The 22,647-nt window shown below is 49.0% G+C and overlaps 1 protein-coding gene and 1 pseudogene across 1 annotated transcript in view; both read right to left on the reverse strand.

The window, feature by feature from the left end:
* Positions 1 to 22,647, reverse strand: part of LOC143955178 (uncharacterized) — a 137,670-nt gene that overhangs the window by 90,939 nt on the left and 24,084 nt on the right.
* Positions 19,362 to 21,323, reverse strand: LOC143955814 (uncharacterized; annotated as a pseudogene).

A 22,647-nucleotide genomic window follows, 5' to 3' on the forward strand; every position in this document is an offset into this window, starting at 1 on the left:
CAGCACAGGGATGGTGTGACCCCCTCATAATAAGCAGGCCCAGGAGAAACTAAGCACAGCACAGGGATCGTGTGATCCCCTCATAATAAGAACCCCCAGGAGGAAGTCAGCACAGCACAGGGATGGTGTGATCCCCTCATAATAAGCAGGCCCAGGATAAACTCAGCACAGCACAGGGATGGTGTGATCCCCTCATAATAAGAACCCCCAGGAGGAAGTCAGCACAGCACAGGGATGGTGTGATCCCCTCATAATAAGCAGGCCCAGGATAAACTCAGCACAGCACAGGGATGGTGTGATCCCCTCATAATAAGAACCCCAGGAGGAAGTCAGCACAGCACAGGGATGGTGTGATCCCCTCATAATAAGAACCCCCAGGAGGAAGTCAGCACAGCACAGGGATGGTGTGACCCCCTCATAATAAGCAGGCCCAGGAGAAACTAAGCACAGCACAGGGATGGTGTGATCCCCTCATAATAAGAACCCCAAGGAGGAAGTCAGCACAGCACAGGGATGGTGTGATCCCCTCATAATAAGCAGGCCCAGGAGAAACTCAGCACAGCACAGGGATGGTGTGATCCCCTCATGATAAGAACCCCCAGGAGGAAGTCAGCACAGCACAGGGATGGTGTAATCCCCTCATAATAAGAACCCCCAGGAGGAAGTCAGCACAGCACAGGGATGGTGTGATCCCCTCATAATAAGAACCCCCAGGAGGAAGTCAGCACAGCACAGGGATGGTGTGATCCCCTCATAATAAGCAGGCCCAGGAGAAACTCAGCACAGCACAGGGATGGTGTCATCCCCTCATAATAAGAACCCCCAGGAGTAAGTCAGCACAGGGATGGTGTGATCCCCTCATAATAAGAACCCCCAGGAGGAAGTCAGCACAGCACAGGGATGGTGTGATCCCCTCATAATAAGCAGGCCCAGGATAAACTCAGCACAGCACAGGGATGGTGAGATCCCCTCATAATAAGAACCCCCAGGAGGAAGTCAGCACAGCACAGGGATGGTGTGATCCCCTCATAATAAGCAGGCCCAGGAGAAACTCAGCACAGCACAGGGATGGTGTGATCCCCTCATAATAAGAACCCTCAGGAGGAAGTCAGCACAGCACAGGGATGGTGTGATCCCCTCATAATAAGCAGGCCCAGGAGAAACTCAGCACAGCACAGGGATGGTGTGATCCCCTCATAATAAGCAGGCCCAGGAGAAACTAAGCAAAGCACAGGGATGGTGTGATCCCCTCATAATAAGAACCCCCAGGAGGAAGTCAGCACAGCACAGGGATGGTGTGATCCCCTCATAATAAGCAGGCCCAGGAGAAACTCAGCACAGCACAGGGATGGTGTGATCCCCTCATAAGCAGCCCCAGTAGAAATATGACACCGCTCAACCTCTTCAAAGAGGAGGGTAGGGGCATATAGTACGGTGTGCTTTTTTGGGACAAGGAAGTGAGCCAAATGAAGAAAGAAGGTCTGTGTGCTTGATTAAAAAAATAGTTTATAGACATATACATGCCTCATTCATTTTTATAAATGTGAGGTAGTTAACACTGTCGTGAGCTAGGCGAGTACACTTATCGGTCACGATCCCCCCTGCTGCGCTGAACGTCCTTTCGGACAGGACACTGGATGAGGGGCAAGCCAACAGTTCGATTGCAAATTGGGCAAGCTCTGGCCAGAGGTCAAGCCTGCCCACCCAGTAGTCCAGGGGTTCATCACTCCTCAGAGCGTCCACATCGGCCGTTAACCCAATGTAGTCGGACACCTGACGGTCTAGGCGTTCCCTGATGCTGGACCCGGATGACACCTGTCGATGGGTCAGCTGAAAGAATGACCTCATATCCGAAGTCACCAACACATCTTCAAACCGGCCTCTTCTTGCAGGCGCTGTTGGATTGGTACCCGCAAATCCTTCTCTGGGAGTGGGAATTGCTCCTCTGCCAGCGCACGCAAAAGCAGAATGCAGCATTTCTCGAAGCAAGGCCTGGAAGTGCTGCATTCTGACAGCCCTCTGTGACGGCGGTAACATTTCCGCCATTTTGTGTTTGTACCGGGGGTCTAAGTACGTTGCCACCCGGTACTGGTTCTTGACCCTTATGCTTTTTATACGGGGGTCCCTATTAAAACACTGGAGCATGAAGGCCCCCATTTGCACTAAAGTGGAAGTGGTGTGGTGGCCTGGCTCCTGCTCATCATCCAGGATAATGTCATCCTCTTCATTCTCCTCTCCCCATCCACGCACAACAGGGATCCCAGAAAGGTTTAAAGCATGCTCTTCTTGCTCCTCATCCACCCCGGCACCATCCTCCTCTGACTCCTCTTCAGACTCCTGTTGTTGACTTGTCTCAGATAGAGTAGCCCCCCCTGGGAATTCATCCAGCATTGCGACTTCCTCATCTTCCCGCTCCTGCTCCTCCACAGCCTGATCAATGACACGACGCAATGCACGCTCCATAAAGAAGGCATAAGGTACCATGTCACTGATGGCGCCATGGCTGCGACTGACCAGTTTGGTGATCTCCTCAAATGGCCGCAGAAGTCTGCATGCGTCGCGCATGAGCAGCCACTGGCGCGGTGAAAAAAAACCCAGCTCCCCAGAACCGTTTCTGCCGCAGAGTTCATACAGGTAGACGTTAACTGTACGTTTCTGCTGGAGCAGCCTATCAAGCATATAGAAGGTTGAGTTCCATCGCGTCGGGCAATCGCAAATAAGACGTCTGACCGGCAGATTGTGTCGCCGCTGAATGTCAGCAAGGCGAGCCATGGCCGTGTAAGATCTTCTGAAATGGGCCGAGATTTTCCTTGCCTGCCGCAAGATGTCCTGGACCCCAGGGTATTTGACAAGGAATCGCTGCACGACCAAGTTTAAGACGTGTGCCATGCATGGCACGTGCGTGATTTTGCCCTGTTTCAATGCGCTAAGCAGATTGGCACCGTTGTCACACACCACTTTACCAACTGTCAAATTGAGCCGTGTTAGCCACTGATCTGCCTGTGAACGCAAAGCTGAAAGGAGTGCCGGGCCAGTGTGGCTCTTGGCTTCCAGGCACAACAGACGCAGCACGGCATGGCAACGTCTCACCTGGCATGTGGAATAGGTTCTGGGGAGCTTGGGAGGTGCAGCGGAAGAGACGCTAGCAGCGGAAAAGGAGGAGGCAGCTGAGGAGGAGAGGGAGGAGGATGGAGTAGGAGGAGGAGGAGAAGAAGAGTCAGGCCTGCATGCAATCCGTGGTGGTAAAACCAAATCTACACGGGTGCCACGGGTTACATGCTTGACGGCCGTCAGAAGGTTCACCCAGTGGGCAGTAAAAGTGATATACCTTCCCTGCCCGTGTTTGCTAGATCACGTGTCTGTGGTCAGATGTATCTTGGCACCGACACTGTGTGCCAGAGATACATTCACTTGCCGCTGAACATGGCCATATAGCTCTGGGATGCCCTTCTCCGAGAAATACTTCCTTCCTGGGACCTTCCATTGTGGTGTTCCAATGGCCACAAATTTGCGAAAGGCCTCCGAGTCCACCAGTTTATATGGCAGTAGTTGGCGGGCTATCAGTTCTGACAAGCCAGCCGTCAACCGTTGGGCAAGAGGGTTATCCGGCGTCATCATTTTTTTACGCTCGAACATTAAGCCCACGGAAGCCTGCCTTTTTGCAGAAAAACGTGAGCTTGGCGTGATGGAAGGTGGAGTGGAGGACAATTGTGAGGAGAGAGGAGAAGGAGAAGTAAAAGACGAGGCTGGACGGTGAGAGCCTGCAGTGTGGCTTTGTGTGTTTCGTTGCTCCCACTGGGCTCGGTGATGGCTGCTCATGTGCCTTCTTAAGGCGGTCGTCCCTAGGTGAGTGTTGGGCTTACTGCGACTAATGCGTTGACTGCAAAGATTGCAGATGGCAACGCTATTGTCAGCAGCGGACACGTTAAAAAAAGCCCACACTGCGGAGCCATGTGCCGGTGCCCTGGGAGCGCCAGATGTGACCGTACATGGTCGATGACTCGCTCCTGATACATTTGCGGTTGTTGCTACCTCCTCTTCCTGATCCAATACCAAGAGTGGCTGCGCATCAGAAATGTCCTCTTGATATGGATCAGAAAATAATTCCTGTGACTCAAGCGGAAGGTATGTGGTGGTGGTGGTGGTGTTGTTGTTGGTGGTAGTGTCTTTGGGGGTGCACATAGCAGAGAGTGAAGAAGAGGGTGCAGATCGAGAGGATGAGGAGGGTGCAGAAGAGTTATGCCCCGTACACACGAGCGGACTTTTCAACATCCAAAGTCCAACGGACTGAGTCCGTCAGACTATTCGATCGTGTGTGGGCTGCAACGGACTTTTGACTCGCCAAAGTCCGAAGGACTTTAGAATATGGAACATGCTTCAAATTTTTCCGAAGGAACTCCGCCGGACCCGGTCCCTTCGAAAAATTCGCTCGTGTGTATGCTATTCCGACGGACTAAAACCGACGCTAGGGCAGCTATTGGCTACTGGCTATGAACTTCCTTATTCAAATCCAGTCGTACGTCATCACGTTCGAATCCGTCGGAGTTTAGTGTGATTGTGTGTGGCCAAGTCCGCTCAGCCGAAAAGTCTGTCAGAACTCCGTCGGAATTCCAGCAGAACTCCGACGGAACTCCTTCGGAAGTCTGTCGGACATAAGTCCTCTCGTGTGTACGGGGCTTAAGGCTGAGTCAGCCACTCAACCAAGTCTGGTGCGTCCTTTAAGGTAATTGAACGCACCTTCTGCAACTTCCCACTTTGGCTCAAGGCTGGTGCTCCTGCCCTACCCCTACCACCCCTGCGGAAGGGCCTGCCTCTTCCTCTGCCTGTCATTTTTTAAATCACCCTGTGACAAAACTCTTAGTCCCTATACCGATGAAGGACTGCTGCAGTATAGGGCAGCGGTCAGCAGTAGTGCACCTCAACCCTATGTATTGTGGACCGATACCAGTCCTTATAGAATAGCAGACTGTACCTCACTCAACCCTATGTACTGTAGCACCCTAGACCAAGTTACCAGTCCTTATAAGAACTTTTGTGGACCAAGCAGGTTGTGTGTGACTGATTAGAAGACTTTACGTCAGTCCCTATACCAATGTTGGACTGCTGCAGTATAGGGCAGCGGTCAGCAGTAGTGCACCTCAACCCTATGTATTGTGGACCGATAGCGGTCCTTACAGAACAGCAGACTGTACCGCACTCAACCCTATGTACTGTAGAACCCTAGACCAAGTTACCAGTCCTTATAAGAACTTTTGTGGACCAAGCAGGTTGTGTGTTAGTGATTAGCAGACTGTACGTCAGTCCCTATACTGCTGAAGGACTGCTGCAGTATAGGGCAGCGGTCAGCAGTGGTGCACCTCAACCCTATCTATTGTGGACCGATAGCGGTCCTTACAGAACAGCAGACTGTACCTCACTCAACCCTATGTACTGTAGCACCCTAGACCAAGTTACCAGTCCTTATAAGAACTTTTGTGGACCAAGCAGGCTGTGTGTTAGTGATTAGCAGACTGTACGTCAGTCCCTATACCAATGAAGGACTGCTGCATTATAGGGCAGCGGTCAGCAGTGGTGCACCTCAACCCTATCTATTGTGGACCGATAGCGGTCCTTACAGAACAGCAGACTGTACCGCACTCAACCCTATGTACTGTAGCACCCTAGACCAAGTTACCAGTCCTTATAAGAACTTTTGTGGACCAAGCAGGTTGTGTGTTAGTGATTAGCAGACTGTACGTCAGTCCCTATACCAATGAAGGACTGCTGCAGTATAGGGCAGCGGTCAGCAGTGGTGCACCTCAACCCTATCTATTGTGGACCGATAGCGGTCCTTACAGAACAGCAGACTGTACCGCACTCAACCCTATGTACTGTAGCACCCTAGACCAAGTTACCAGTCCTTATAAGAACTTTTGTGGACCAAGCAGGTTGTGTGTTAGTGATTAGCAGACTGTACGTCAGTCCCTATACCAATGAAGGACTGCTGCAGTATAGGGCAGCGGTCAGCAGTGGTGCACCTCAACCCTATCTATTGTGGACCGATAGCGGTCCTTACAGAACAGCAGACTGTACCGCACTCAACCCTATGCACTGTAGCACCCTAGACCAAGTTACCAGTCCTTATAAGAACTTTTGTGGACCAAGCAGGTTGTGTGTTAGTGATTAGCAGACTGTACGTCAGTCCCTATACCAATGAAGGACTGCTGCAGTATAGGGCAGCGGTCAGCAGTGGTGCACCTCAACCCTATCTATTGTGGACCGATAGTGGTCCTTACAGAACAGCAGACTGTACCGCACTCAACCCTATGTACTGTAGCACCCTAGACCAAGTTACCAGTCCTTATAAGAACTTTTGTGGACCAAGCAGGTTGTGTGTTAGTGATTAGCAGACTGTACGTCAGTCCCTATACCAATGAAGGACTGCTGCAGTATAGGGCAGCGGTCAGCAGTGGTGCACCTCAACCCTATCTATTGTGGACCGATAGCGGTCCTTACAGAACAGCAGACTGTACCGCACTCAACCCTATGTACTGTAGCACCCTACACAGACCAAGTTACCAGTCCTGATAAAGAGCTTTGTGGAACAAGTGAGTTGTGAATGATTAGCAGACTGCAGCAGAAGGGCAGCAGTCAAATATAATATTCTTTCTATATTTGGAAGAAAGAATATTATACGTGTACAAGCCAATTACCATACCACTGATACCAGTCCTGAAAATAACCTTTGTGGAACTAATAGTAACAGCAACTCTTTAAACTGACCCTCACTGCCTGACACACTGCTTCCTTCCTGTCCCTATACAAAGTGGCAGAAAAGAGGAGACTGGAACGATTAGTGGTTACTGGAATAGCTCTTTTGTGGACCTGATAGTAACAGCTAATGATGATGATGATGACTAATCTGGCTGTCCCTAAAATAGCAGCACACAGCGCTCTGTCCCTTTCTCTAAACTGACAAAAGACACTCAGGCTGCTGCAAGAATCAGTAGCACAGCAAACCTATATACACCTAACACCTATACCAGTCCTGAAAAGAACTTTTGTGTACCAAATAGCTAGCGATTTATCTCTCCCTACTCCACACAGCAACCTTTCCCTATAGTGACAGAAGAAAGAATGTAAAATGGCCACCGGATCGGGTGTATTTATAGGTTAGGGGGAATGTCCAAGTGACCTTGTGCTGTAATGTCTCAATTGGCTGTCCTGTACCCCACGATGGATGTGTCATCAGGTCAAAGTTCCTTTACACAGTAAAAACACGGAAGTCCGCCGGGCGAACGACGCCAATAGTCCGCCGAACTGGCGGACCGCGAACAGTCGAAATTCGCCGCGAACCGACCGCCGGGCGAACTGTTCGGCCATCACTAATAGTGGCATAGCACTTCCTGTTTCGAAAGCCAGGTTGACTTGAAAGTCTTCTACTTCACCCCCATTGACCTTGGTGAGTAAGGTTTTTATCATCTCAGTGGACACAAAATAAAGGGGAATGTGTCCGTGGGAGAGATCGTTCATTCCATTATGTATTTTGTTTAGATAGGCTAGTGTGTGGAATAGAATTGGTTCTTGGATGTATAGTAGTTCCCTTTTGAAAAGTTCATGACTTTGATGGAGGTCGATAGACCGGGTGATCAGTTCTGAGTGCAGGTTGACAGTGACCACCGTGTCATTGATGATGGTGCGGAAATCGGTAAACTCAGTTTTTTGTGTTTCAAGTTCATGGTGGATGGCTTGAATATTAATTTGTAAATTTTCAATTTCCATTGCAAGAGTCTTTACGGAGACTGTATTAGCAGCAGATATGGTGGTGGACACTACAGCTCCAAGGACGGTGAATATGAGTCCAGCTATCAGGACCCCCACAAACCTCTTGGGTCTCTTCTCGCGTGTAATGGTTACTGGGACAAATGGCTTACGAGCTTGGGTCAGTATCTCGTACACCCGAGTTTTTGCTGATTTCAGGTGCATGGGGTACCATTCTTTAATCTCTGGGGATTGGATCCTCTGTGGGTTAAAAAGTCTTTCTATAGAGGTCTTTGGATCCACGCTTAAACATACTTTTTGTGTGGTGATCCTTTTGTCGGTTAAGATAAATTCGGGGGCTTCTTTATTATTATTATTATACAGGTTTAATATAGCGCCAACAGTTTGCTCAGCGCTTTACAACATGAGGGCAGACATTACATTTACATTACAATTTGGTACAAGAGGAATCAGAGGGCCCTGCTCGTTAGAGCTTACAATCTAAAAAGGAAGGGGCAATTGATACAAAAGGTAATAGCTGTGGGGGGATGAGCTGATGGAGGAAGTAAAACAGTATTAGTTAGAAGCAGGATAGGCTTCTCTAAGAGAAGGGTTTTCAGGGATCGTCTAAAGATGGATAGATTAGGGGACAGTCTGACAGATTGGGGTAGGGAGTTCCAAAGGATGGGAGAAGCTCTGGAGAAATCCTGGAGGCGAGCATGGGAGGAGTTGACAAGGGAACTAGAGAGCAGGAGGTCTTGGGATGACCGTAGAGGGCGGTTTGGTTGGTATTTTGGGACTAGGTCAGTGATGTAGCTGGGGGCAGAGTTATGGATGGCTTTGTAAATTATTGTTAGTACTTTGAATTTTATTTGTTGAGTGAGTGGAAGCCAATGCAGGGATTGGCAGAGAGGGGTGAAGGACACTGAATGGCTGGTAAGGTGGATGAGTCTGGCAGCGGCATTCATTATGGACTGGAGGGGGGATAGTCTGTGTAAAGGTAATCCAACGAGAAAGGAGTTGCAGTAGTCGAGGCGAAAGATGACCAGGGAGTGAATTAGAAGCTTGGTGGTGTCATTAGTTAAAAAGGGGCGCATTCTGGAAATGTTGCGGAGGCTAAGGCGGCATGATTTGGACAGGGCTTGTATGTGGGCCTGAAAGGACAGTTCGGAGTCTAAGGTTACCCCTAGCACTCTGGCATGTGGGGATGGACTGATAGATGTGCCATTGATCTTGACAGAGAAGTCAGGCGAAGGGGTACGTGGGGGAGGAAATCTTAAGAGCTCGGTTTTAGATAGATTAAGTTTGAGGAAGTGGTGTGACATCCAGGCTGATATGTCTGTTAGTAGATCAGCGATACGTGAGGAGATTGATGGGGTGAGCTGAGGGGTAGAGAGATAGATTTGGGTGTCATCAGCATATAAATGGTAGTGAAAGCTATGGGAGTCTATCAACTGACCCAGGGCGGACGTGTAGATCGAGAATAGTAGAGGCCCAAGGACAGAACCTTGGGGGACCCCAACGGTAAGAGGAGTTGGAGAAGAGGAAGTGGAGTTGTAAGTGACACTGAAGGTGCGATGAGATAGGTAAGATTCAAACCAACGGAGAGTGCAGCCATGGAGACTAAGCAAATTGAGTTTTTTGAGGAGGAGGGGGTGGTCAACTGTATCAAAGGCAGCAGAAAGGTCCAAGAGTAAGGGTATGGAATAATGACCGTTGGTTTTGGCTGTTAGTAAGTCGTTAGTGAGTTTTAGAAGGGCAGTTTCTGTGGCAAGCTGTGGGCGAAATCCAGACTGAAAAGGATCGAGAAGGTTATTTTCAATGAGGTGGTTGCTCAGTCGGTTGTAGACTAAACGTTCAAGGAGTTTGGAGGCAAAAGGGAGTAAAGAGATGGGTCTTAAGTTGTTAAGATTGGTGGGGTCAGAGGCCTTTTTTGTTATGGGAGTGACTAGTGCATGTTTTAGAGGGTTGGGGAAGATGCCAGTAGAGAGTGAGAGGTTGAAGATATGAGTTAAGGAGTGTAGGATTGAGTCAGATGGTGACCATAGTATTTGAGAAGGAACAGCGTCCAGGGGGCAGGAGGTTAGGTGGCCATTAGAAAAAAGTTTAGTGACTTCCTCTATAGTAGCTGGGTCAAAAGAGGAAAGTATTGATTGTGCAGGAGGACAGGGAGTGTAAGGTGAGGCAGATGTCTGTAGAGCGGAGATCTCGAGACGAATCGTCTCAATCTTATTTTTGAAGTGATAAGCAATCTCCTGGGCAGTGAGTAAGTTAGTGGGTGGGGGTAATGGAGGACGAAGTAGAGTGGTACAGGTAGAAAAGAGTTGACGGGGACTGCGTGAGAGGGTGTTAATGAGAGTGATAAAGTAGGTCTGTTTGGCAGCGTGCAGGCAGGAATGGTATTTTTGGAGGGCAGATTTATCTTGGCTGAAGTCTTGCTGTGCCTTAGTTTTATGCCACAGATGCTCAAGAGCATGGCTACGTTTTTTGAGGCTTCTGGTATTGTCTGTCTGCCAGGGTTGCAGCGGCCGGGGCCTTATTCTGTGCGTAGTAAGGGGGGCCAAGGTATCCAGGGTGGATGACAGCGAACTGTTGTAGACAGAAGTAGCCATGTTGGGGCAGGACAAGGAGGAGATTTTGTTGTATAGACAATCTGTAGCAGAGAAAAGAAGAGAAGGGTTAAGATGGCGAAGGTTTTTACGGGTAATAGTTTGGTAGTTGGAGGGTAAGGAGGAGGCAGACAAGGAGATTGAAACTGATAAGGTGGTGATCAGACAGAGGCAAAGGAATATTGGAGAGGTCGTGCGGAGTGCATAGGTAGGAGAAGATGAGGTCAAGGCAGTTGCCAACAGAGTGAGTGGAAGCACTTGTCCATCTGCAAAAGAGGAGGTTAGGCTCAGCAGCTTAGAAGTAGCAGGAGTGTTAAGATTAACAGGGATGTTGAAGTCACCAAGAATGAGTGTTGGAATTTCAGAGGAGAGAAAGTAGGGTAGCCAGGCAGAAAAGTCATCAAGGAAGTTTGATACCGGTCCAGGGGGGGCGATAGATCACAGCAATTTTCAATGAAACCGGAGAAAATAGGCAAATACAGTGAGCTTCAAATCAAGAGAGGGACAGAGAGGGGGATGGATGAAGAACCTGAAAAGTGCTTTGAGGGGATAGGAGGATTCCAACACCACCTCCTTTCTGTCCACTAGGCCTGGGAGAGTGAGTCCACAGGAGGCCACCATAGGAGAGAGACGCAGGAGAAGGAAGGTCAGATTCTTGAATCCAGGTCTCAGTAATTGCAAGTAGGTTCAGGGAGTTAGTGATAAATAGATCATGGACGGTGGTGAGTTTGTTACTAGTGATGGACGAACTTCCGACGGGACGTTTCGCGAACGCGGACCGCGGCCGATAGTTCACGAACCGGAACGTTCGCAGCGGGCCCCATTGACTTCAATGGGAGGCGAACTTCGCAAACCTACAGGTCAAATTTGCAGCCACAAAATAATTAATAGCTGTGCAAACATAGTCCCACCACATGGCCAATGACATAACACATATATGAGGTGAATCTGGGATCGACAAACTACAAGCATTCTTTTTTTATATGGGAAATTGTTGACAATTCAGGACTGTGGAGCGCATGAAGGAAATGGAGGAGAGGGAAGGTCAGGGACAAGGGTAGGCAAAGAAGAGGGTGCAGGAGATGATCACCAGCAGCGTGATAGAGTCATCTGACAAAAGCACCGTGATAGAGAGCACTGACATCAGCAGCGTGACATAAAGCACTCACACCAGCACCGTGATATACAGCACTGACAGCAGCATCGTGATATACAGCACTGACATCAGCAGCGTGACATACAGCAATGACACCTGCACTGTGATAGAGTGATCTGACACCAGCACCATGATAGAGAGCACTGACATCAGCAGCGTGACATAAAGCACTGACACCAGCACCGTGATATACAGCACTGACACCAGCACCGTGATATACAGCACTGACACCTGCACCGTAAGCAGCCCCAGGAGGAAGTCAGCATAGCACAGGGATGGTGGGAGCCCCTCATAATAAGCAGCCCTAGGAGGAAGTCAACACATCACAGGGATGGTGAACTTTACAAACCTACAGGTCATATTTGCAGCCACAAAATAATTACTAGCTGTGCACACATAGTCCCACCACATGGCCAATGACATAACACATGTATGAGGTGAATCTGAGATCGACAACTACAAGCATTCTTTTTTTATATGTGAAATTCTGAAAATTCAGGACTCTTGAGACAATGGAGGCGAGGGAAGGTGAGGGTAGGCAAAGAAGAGGGTGCAGGAGATGATCACCAGTAGGGATGAGCCGAACACCCCCCGGTTCGGTTCGCACCAGAACTTTCGAACGGACCCCAAATTCGAACGAACTTTAGAACCCCATTGAAGTCTATGGGACTCGAACGTTCGAAATGAAAAGTGCTAATTTTAACGGCTAATATGCAAGATACTGTCCTAAAAAGGGTTTGGGGACCTGGCTCCTGCCCCAGGGGACATGGGTCAATGCCTAAAATGTTTTTAAAAATGGCCGTTTTGGCGGGAGCACTGATTTTAATGACGATTAAAGTGAAAAAAAAGTGAAATATTCCTTTAAATATGGTGCCTGGGGGGTGTCTGTAGTATGCCTGTGAAGTGCCACGTGTTTCCCGTGTTTAGAACAGTCCCTGCACAAAATGACATTAAACGGAAATAACACCATTTAAAACTGCTTGCGGTTTTAATGTTATATCTGGTTCCTGCAATATGGTTGAAAATCATTGAGAAAAATGGCATGGGTAGCCCTCCCTGCCCATTACCAGCCTATTTGGGTCTTGTACGCATATTAAGGGGAACCCTGTACCCATATTAAAAAAAGGAAATGCGTGTGACCCCCAGGCCCTATATACTCAGAACAGCAGTATACAGGCGGTGCAAACAAGACAGGGACTGTGTAGGTTTGTTGTGTTAAGTTGAATCTGTTTGTAATTTTCAACTGGTACATTTTTAAAGTGTAGCTCCAGTCAAAAAAACTATTTTTAAGCTTTTTGGAAAACATAGGGAAGGGTTATCACCCCTGTATAATTTGTTTTGTCGTCCATCTTTTTTCATTTCACTTGCTGTTGTCTCCTTCCGTTTGCAAGTAGGAGATGTTTGTAAATTGGATGTTTGAAAGTAGGGGCCTGCCCTATATGCTCTGCAGAAATGGCGGAACAAGGTGTTGGTTTTGCCACAACATTGTAAGCCCTCAAAGTGACTCTTGGTGGGCGCTGGAGCGCCCTGCTGTGAACGATTATATCAAGAATTGTAATTACATGCCATTGTTGAACAGTGCTAGAAAAATTGACCTTTGGTGGTTGTGGTGCTGGTGCCACAACACTATAAGTCCTCACCGTTACTCTGGGTGGGCACAGGAAGGGGCCCTCCTGTGAAATATTATATCAAGAATTGTAATTACATGTCCCTGTTAAACAGGGGCAGAAAAATTTGGCCTTAGGCACTGCTGCTGGTGCCACCACACTGCAACCTCTTCCATATACTCTAGTTTTATTGCAGGAATTAGCCCTGCTGCAAAGCATTGCATCAAAAATTGTAATTAAACGCCCCTGTTAAACAGGGGCAGAAAAATTGGGCCTTAGGCACTGGTGCTGGTTCCACCACACTGCAACCTCTCCCATATACTCTAGTTTTATTGCAGGAATTAGCCCTGCTGCAAAGCATTGCATCAAAAATTGTACTTAAACGCCCCTGTTAAACAGGGGCAGAAAAATTGGGCTGATGGCATCAACCAGAACCAGAAATGTTCTTCCAACATATCAGCGGAGGAGGAAGAGGATAGACAATCAACATAACAGGACAGTCACTCAGCATCAGCATAGGCAGTCTTGAAGGGATGTGATATTTCAAAAAAAATTATTCTGTTACATCAGCTTCAGGTGCTTGGTAGCTGTAGGTGATCCAAGACTGATTCATCTTGATGAAGGTCAGTCGATCAACTGATTCGGTGGACAGGCGCACCCTGTGATCGGTAACAAAGCCACCAGCAGCACTGAAGGTGCGTTCCGAAAGAACGCTGGATGCAGGACAGGCCAGTAGCTCAATTGCATACTGTGCAAGCTCTGGCCAGTGATACATCCTCAAGACCCAGTAAGCCAGAGGATTTTCGGTGGGAAAGGTGTCCAAGTCTGACCTTGCCCCTAGGTATTCCTGCACCATGTAAATCAGACGCTGGCGATGGGTGCTGGAACTGATCATACCTTGGGGCTGCGGACTAAAAAATTGTCTGAAAGCATCAGTCAGACGGCCACCTTCTCCACCGCTCCTTCTGACCGATGCCTCAGCAACACGTTGTCCAGGACCAGGAGTTTGTAACCTCCCAGTCTCTGGGAACGCGTTGCACAGACCTTTCTGCAAGGCCTCCCTGAGATGTCTCATCCTCTGCTCCCTCTGCGATGGCAAGATAAGGTCGGCAACCTTACCTTTGTACCGTGGATCAAGGAGAGTGGCCAGCCAGTAATGGTCCCTCTCCTTGATCCGAAGAATACGAGGATCCTTCCGCAGGCTTTGCAGGATCAGGGAGGCCATGCAGCGTAGGTTAGCTGAGGCATTCGGTCCGGAGTCCTCTGGGTCACTAAGGACAACATGATCCGCAGCTACCTCCTCCCAGCCACGTACAAGTCCACGTGTTTCTTGGGACTGTAAATCATCCCTACAAGACTGCTGCTGCTGATGCTGAGTGCCAGCCTCCACCTCCATGCTGACACAATCATCCTCCTCCTCCTCTTCCTCCTCCTCATCCTCTTCCTGTGTGATGGGTGGCACAGCAGGAACACTGTCTGGATAAAGGGGGCCTTGAGAGGCAAGGAAGTCCTCCTCTTCCTGCCTCTGTTCTGCCTCAAGTGCCATGTCCATTATTCCACGCAGCGTATGCTCCAAGAGGTGGACAAGAGGTACAGTGTCACTGATGCATGCACTGTCACTGCTCACCATCCTTGTGGCCTCCTCAAACGGTGACAGGACAGTGCATGCATCCCTGATCATGCCCCACTGGCGTGGTGAGAAAAAACCAAGCTCCCCTGACCCTGTCCTGGTGCCGTAGTCGCACAGGTACTCATTGATGGCCCTCTGCTGCGTGTGCAGCCGCTGCAACATGGCCAATGTTGAGTTCCATCTGGTGGGCATGTCACATATAAGGCGGTTCTTGGGCAGGTTCAACTCCTTTTGGAGCTCAGCCAGCCGAGCACAGGCATTAAATGATCGGCGGAAATGCACACAGACTTTCCTGGCCTGCTTCAGGACATCCTGTAAGCCGGGGTACCTGCCCAAGAACCGCTGCACCACCAGGTTAAGGACGTGAGCTACACAGGGCACATGGGTCAGTTGTCCCTGTCGGGGGGCGGAGAGGAGGTTGGTGCCATTGTCGCAAACCACCATTCCTGGCTTAAGCTGGCATGGCGTCAACCACCTCTCGGCCTGCCCCTGCAGAGCTGAGAAAACATCCGCCCCAGTGTGGCTCCTGTCCCCCAAACAAACCAGCGCAAGCACGGCATGGCATCGTTTTGCCTGCGTACTTGCGTAGCCCCTGGAACACCTACGGAGCACCGCTGGTTCTGAGGACAGAGCACTGGAAGAGGCCATGGAGGAAGAAGAAGAGGAGGGGGTGGAGGAGAGAGGTGTGTCACAACCAATAGTAGCATTTTGGAGGCGTGGTGGCGGAACAACCTCCAACACTACTGCACCTTGTCCTGCATCCTTCCCAGCTGCCAGAAGAGTGACCCAATGGGCCGTGAAAGACAGGTAACGTCCCTGTCCATGCCTGCTGGACCATGAGTCAGCGGTAATATGCACCTTACCGCTGACCGCCCTGTCCAGCGAGGCAAGGACATTGCCTTCCACATGCCGGTAGAGAGCCGGAATCGCCTTCCGTGAGAAAAAGTGGCGTTTGGGGACCTGCCACTGAGGAACCGCACATTGTACAAACTCATGGAAGGGGGCCGAGTCTACCAACTGAAAAGGCAGCAGTTGAAGTACTAGCAATTTAGCCAAGCTAGCATTCAACCGCTGGGCATGTGGATGGCTGGGAGTGAACTTCTTTCGCCGGTCCAGCAGCTGGGGCAGGGACATTTGCCTGCTATAATCGGACGTGGGTGTACCGCTAGCAGAGTTCCCGGAAGCACTTGGCTGTGACACACCTAATTCTACACCTTCATTCCTCTCAGAGCAGGTTTCAGAGAGGACTGAAGGTCTAGTGGGGTTGGAGATGCCAGCTGATGAGGAGCAAGGAGAGGTCCGCTTTGTTCTTTGGTGTGGGTCTTTGAGGTACGCTTGCCAACGAGCTGCATGGCAGGTCAACATATGTCTGGTCAAGCATGTGGTGCCCAAGCGGCTGATGTTTTGGCCACGTGAGATACGCTTGAGACATATGTTGCAAATAGCAGCGGTGCGATCTGATGCATTCGTCTCAAAAAAGGCCCACACCAAAGAACTTTTAGAATAACGCGCAGAGGCAGCGCTCTGCACAGGCGGAGCTCTGCGGTGTGATTCAGTCGGTGTGCTGCCCCTAAGCTGGCCCCCGGAGGGCATCCTGCCTCGTTGGACATGTGCCTCCTCCTCCTCCTCTCTCCTTCCAGGCACCCACGTGGAGTCAGTGCCCTCATCATCCCCTCCTTCTTCATCGCTGTAGCAAACCTGGCAGTATGCTGCAGCTTGTGGAACATGACTGCCAGATTGCTGTCCTTCTTGAGCATCCCCTCTCTCTGCGCTCACGCTACTGCCTTCCTCTAGCTGAGTGTCATCATCAGAGCCCACAAAACACTGGGCATCCTCCTGGAGCATGTACCCAACACTGTGCTCAAAGAGTTCAGGAGACTCCTCAGGAGGACGTGGTGGGTCTAGGGAAGGAGTCACTGATGATGACATTGAGGAGGGAAGACGATGCGTTGGCAGCTGCTTTGCTAGTACCCTGAGACTGGGTGAGAGAGGATGAGGAGGGCTTGGTCATCCACTCTACCAAGTCGTTGGCATGTTGCGGTTCAACATGTCCAGCTGCCGAAAAGAAGGACAAGCGTGTCCCATAGCCACGTGCTGATGACAATGCACCGCGTCCACGACCAGCACTATTGTCTCTAGACACAGAGCCTGCTTGCCCTCTTTTATCGGCTCGCGCCTGTCTGCCTCTCCTTGCTGGCCTTCCAGACATGGTAATGGCCTGAAGGGAGTTGGGTAAAAAAGCAGTTGGGTAGTGTATATTGTGCTAGAGGCACACAACACCCACTAACTCCTGCAGATGCCTTTATTATAGAACACCAGAGATAAAGGGGTATATACAGATGTATACTGTGCTGTGCTGGAAGCACACACAACTTCCAATAACTCCTGCAGATGGCAAGTGGTCTCAAATAGAGAAGAGCTATGTAGGTGGATATAACGGTATGTACTGGGTACAGAGCACGCAGACAGCACGCACTCCTAACACTACTGACTGCAAGCTCTATTATAAAAGATAGATCACTAGCTATATAGGTGAGGTGAATATAGCGGTGTATACTGCGGTCAGGGCACGCAGACAATAACCACTACACAACAGCAAGATCGAAAATCGTCCGAAAACGATCGGTGTGTATTGTGTTGAAGGTACACAGAACACCCACTGCTTCAGACGCCAACACACTACACAAGGCTGCCGCGCTGGCGGCCTTATATAGTGTGGGGCGTGCACTACACAGCCTGAGCTATGATTGGCCACAGGCATCCTGCCTGTGGCCAATCATGGCTCTCCTCGCTGCTGGCGCTGCGATTGGCCAAGCATGCGGGGTCACAGTGCATGCTTGGCCAATCATGAGCCAGCAATGCACTGCGCCATCGCAGTGCATTGTGGGCCGTGAGCGCCACATGAATTTGGCGCGAACGGACCAAAATGTTCGGACTTCGCCGAACGGACGAACAGCCAATGTTCGAGTCGAACGTATGTTCGACTCGAACACGAAGCTCATCCCTAATCACCAGCATCAGCACCGTGATATAGAGCACTGACACCTGCACCGTGATAGAGTGATCTGACACCAGCACCGTGACATAACACATGTATGAGGTGAATCTGAGATCGACAACTACAAGCATTCTTTTTTTATATGTGAAATTCTGAAAATTCAGGACTCTTGAGACAATGGAAGCGAGGGAAGGTGAGGGTAGGCAAAGAAGAGGGTGCAGGAGATGATCACCAGCATCAGCACCGTGATATAGAGCACTGACACCTGCACCGTGATAGAGTGATCTGACACCAGCACCATGATAGAGAGCACTGACATCAGCAGCGTGACATAAAGCACTGACACCTGCACCGTAAGCAGCGCCAGGAGGAAGTCAGCACAGCATAGGGATGGTGGGAGCCCCTCATAATAAGCAGCCCCATGAGGAAGTCAGCATAGCACAGGGATGGTGGGATCCCCTCATAATGAGCATAGCACAGGGATGGTGGGAGCCCCTCATAATATGCACAGCAGAGGATGGTAGGCTGAAGCCGCGGCCTTTTCTAAGGCTGAGGCTCGCTCTGGATTGTGGCGGGGGGCGGTGCCAATCATATATTTGCACCATAAGATGCAGGCACATTTTCCTCATATTTCTGGGGGAAAAAAGTGCGTCTTAGCCCTTGTACACACGGTCAGAGATTCCGTCGGAATGTGTCCGATCCGAGTGGTTTGTCGGATATTCTGACTGTGTGTGGTATGCATCGGACTGTTTCCGTCAGACCAAATTTTCCAACTTGCTGGAAATATTTTCCGACAAACTGCTCCGATCGGGCATACTCCGATCATGTGTAGAGAATTCTGATCAGACAAAGTGCCACGCATGCTCAGATCAAATTCCTACATCAAAGCTATTGGCTACTAGCCTGAACGTAGTCCCATCGTAACAAAATTACGTCATCACATTCTGAAAGATCGGATTTTCCAACAACTTTGTTCGACCGTGTGTATGCAACAGTTTCGGACAAGATCCGTCGGATTTGGTTGTCGGAATCTCAGACCGTGTGTACAAGGGCTTATAGCCTGAAAAATACGGTATATAAAACAGTGTATTAAAGTGGGTAAGACATAGGGACCCTTCAAGTCTGGTATGGATTTTAAGGGAAATCCTGCACAAAAAAATGGCGCAGGAGTTCACCTCAAAATCCATACCAGACCCTTATCCAAGTAAGCAGCCATGGTAGGCCCTCTGATCCCTCCTGTATTGATTTGTATTGTAAGTGTACTGTCTGCCTTCATATTGTAAAGCGCTGCGTAAACTGTTGGCGCTATATAAATCCTGAATAATAATAATAATAATAATAATAGCCCAGGAAAGAGGGGGACAATCAAGCGCCCCGTCTTGAACCTTACCAGGCCGCTTGCCCCCAACATGGGGAAGGTGCTTTGGGTTCCCCCAAAGCACCTTGTCTGGTGGTTGTGGGAGTCTGCGGGTGGGGGGCTTATTGGAATCTGGAAGCCCCTTCTGATGTCATGTGACATCAGAGCGGGCAGGGGGGTGGGTAATGTTGAAGCCTCTATGGCAATGTCTGAGTGGATTGCAACAAGGGTGTCAGGAACCATGAATCAGACTGAGACAGGAAATGCACAAAAAAAAAATCACACCTTTAATGTAATAGAAAAAAATTGTACAGATCAGGAACATAGTCAAAACATAAGCCAGGGTTCGGAAGCCCAAAACTGGTAATCAGACAAGCCGGTAATCAGGAAGCCAGAGATCAGCGTAGTCGGAAGCCAAAGATCAGGAACCAGAAGAGACATCAGTCGGGCAAAGTCTTTAACAGGAACTCAGCAGAGACACTCAGGATATGTTAAATAAAACTTGTTCACCAGTATGACATTTTCTGATGTTCAACAAGATTATTTTTCCTAATCAAAGATTTCCTACACTGAACACGATTATGGACGCTCACCTATGTGAATTCTCTGATGTTTAACAAGAGGTCCTTTATCAGTGAAAGATTTCCCGCACTCTGAACATGAATAAGGACGCTCACCTGTGTGAATTCTCTGATGTGTAACAAGATTTACTTTCTGAGTAAAAGATTTCCCGCACTCTGAACATGAATAAGGACGCTCGCCTGTGTGAATTCTCTGATGTTTAACAAGAGGTCCTATATGATTGAAAGATTTCCCGCACTCTGAACATGAATAAGGACGCTCACCTGTGTGAATTCTCTGATGTGTAACAAGATGTACTTTCCGAGTAAAAGATTTCCCGCACTCTGAACATGAATAAGGACGCTCGCCTGTGTGAATTCTCTGATGTTTAACAAGAGGTCCTTTATCAGTGAAAGATTTCCCGCACTCTGAACATGAATAAGGACGCTCACCTGTGTGAATTCTCTGATGTGTAACAAGATGTACTTTCCGAGTAAAAGATTTCCCACACTCTAAACATGAATAAGTACGCTCACTTGTGTGAATTCTCTGATGTTTAACAAGGAGTACTTTGCTACGGAAAGCTTTCCCGCACTCTGAACACGAATAAGGACGCTCATCTGTGTGAATGCTTTGATGAGTAACAAGGTCTCTTTTCCGAATGAAAGATTTCCCGCACTCTGAACATGAATAGGGACGCTCATCCATGTGAATTCTCTGGTGTCTAACAAGATAGTCTTTTCCACTGAAGGTTTTCCCGCAGTCTGAACATGAATAAGGACGCTCACCCGTGTGACGTTTCTGGTGTGTTGAAAGATTATCTTTCCGAGAGAAAGATTTCCCGCACTCTAAACATGAATATGGACGTTCTCCTGTGTGAATTCTCTGATGTTTAACAAGGACTCCTTTTTCAGGGAAAGATTTCCCGCACTCTGAACATGAATAAGGACGCTCACCTGTGTGAATTCTCTGGTGTCTAACAAAGGTTCCTTGATGAGTGAAAGATTTCCCGCACTCTGAACATGAGAATAGATTGTGACCTCGGTGATCTCCTTCATGGGGTGAGGAAGTTTCCTCGGGATTAGAAGGATCTGTTGATGGATCTGCAGTGTGAGATCTTACATGGATATTTCCAATCATAGTATGTGATTGATGAGAAGATTCCCCCTGATCAGAGGGATCCATTGATGTCTCCGGACAGGAAGGTCTGTGATGTATATTTTGTGTATTTGGATTTCCTCCTGGAGGATCCTGTGTGATGACATTATCTTCTGACTTACAATCAGCAGATAATAGAAGACGTCTCTCCGAGGAATTCCTGACATCACATCCATCTGTTGGAAAGAAGTAAAAAAATAGAATAAATCTCAGTAGATGACAAATAAGTGGAGTTTTGGCTCCTCCTCCCCATCGGTGGAATAAGTGGAAATGCCGATCTCACAGCTGGGCTCCTGTTCTCCCTCCAAAATCAACCAGAAAAGTCTTCACACCGAGTCCATATATCATCTGCTAATTCTATAATAATAAATAGCTATGACTGAGGCTTCATTATCCAAAACGCGTTAGTGGATTGTTACTACATCGGATTGGCTGGATTTTATATTATGAAGAGTTTGCAGATCATATATGGACTCCAAGCTGAGTCAGCAAGGAAAAAAAAGTCACTTTGGTCTAACAGTCAACACTTTAACAGAGCTCTGGCATGGAACTGGGTACAACTGTAACATCAAAATATGGAAAAAAAAAACCTTCCTCCAAGATTTACAATGCTGGTGTCCTGGGGTGGCTCCATCCCTCCCCCATCAGTGTGGAGACAACCTAAGCTGTTAGTGCAATGCTTTATTAACCACTTCCCACCCGCCCTATCAGTCTGACACACCACATCCTTTGGTAGTTGAAATATCAATTGTCAGACTTAGACTTCTACAGGTAGACAACCATGCAGGGAAAGGCATCCAGCAAGACCCCACATCTGCATGCACAGGATCTGCTGTCTCCTATGGCAACAGTCCTTAACAGTTTCTAACAAATTGTAACAGTTCCTTCACTTCCCCTGCGATCACTGCTTGTAGGTCTTCACTCAACTGAGCTCCCGGTCTCTCTCACTAGACTTTCTTATCCACTGCCACCGGATCATCTGAGATCATCCAATCCTCACTTTCAGTATCTTCCTCAAGCCCCCCCCCCCCCCCCCGGCTTCCTTGCTGAGTCCCTAACTTGGCACTCCAGATACCTCCGCTGGTTGGGTTCCTGGCTCGACACCTGCTGAAGTTTCCTGATTCTGCACCGTCTCCGGTTGGTGAGAGTACTGCTCCGGTACTTGCTTCCGTTACTCACTGTGGTCCCTGGTAATGAGGCGGTTTGTCTCTTAGTGGCGACAGCTTCCCCTCTACCTCTGACCACGACAGGTGTTTCCGACCGGCAGAACCATCACTTCTGGTTTAGCTGCAAACCCAACCCGATGCTGCTCTCTTGTTTCTGGATAGGCCCTCAGACAGCCTAGTAGCCAGATGTCCCCGGGATAGGCACAAACTCCGGCCTAGCAGCCCAGGGCAATACAACACACAATACAACACATGTCCACCCAGACGGCCGTCCAGGTGGCACAGAACACCGATCACCTGACTGGTTCTCCCAGCAGGCCAAGGGATTTAAGAAAACCCCTGCCCACTGGCAGAGATACCCCATATACTCCTAATCTGTTCTTGCTTTGCCCTTGCCTTATCTAATGTCACTACTTACCCGGCCACCTAGTGGCATAAGAGAGAAGTACAGCAATTCCAGACTTAGGGTGAACTCAATTGATCCCTAAAAATTGGCCAAGGCAAATACACCTGGCAGGTAAATTTAGGAGCATCCCTGCCTAAACATCAGGGTGCTACAGTGCCAACTTCATTCCGCCACCAATGAGGTCATACACGCTTACAGGTATTGAAAGTGTCCAAAGGATGGAGATGGCCAGATTGGCATGGATTACAACCCAGCACAT

This window comes from Lithobates pipiens, unplaced genomic scaffold, assembly GCF_037356315.1.
Source record: "Lithobates pipiens isolate NorthernLeopardFrog02 unplaced genomic scaffold, aLitPip1_a1.2 Scaffold_35, whole genome shotgun sequence".
NCBI classification, from domain to species: Eukaryota; Metazoa; Chordata; class Amphibia; order Anura; family Ranidae; genus Lithobates; species Lithobates pipiens.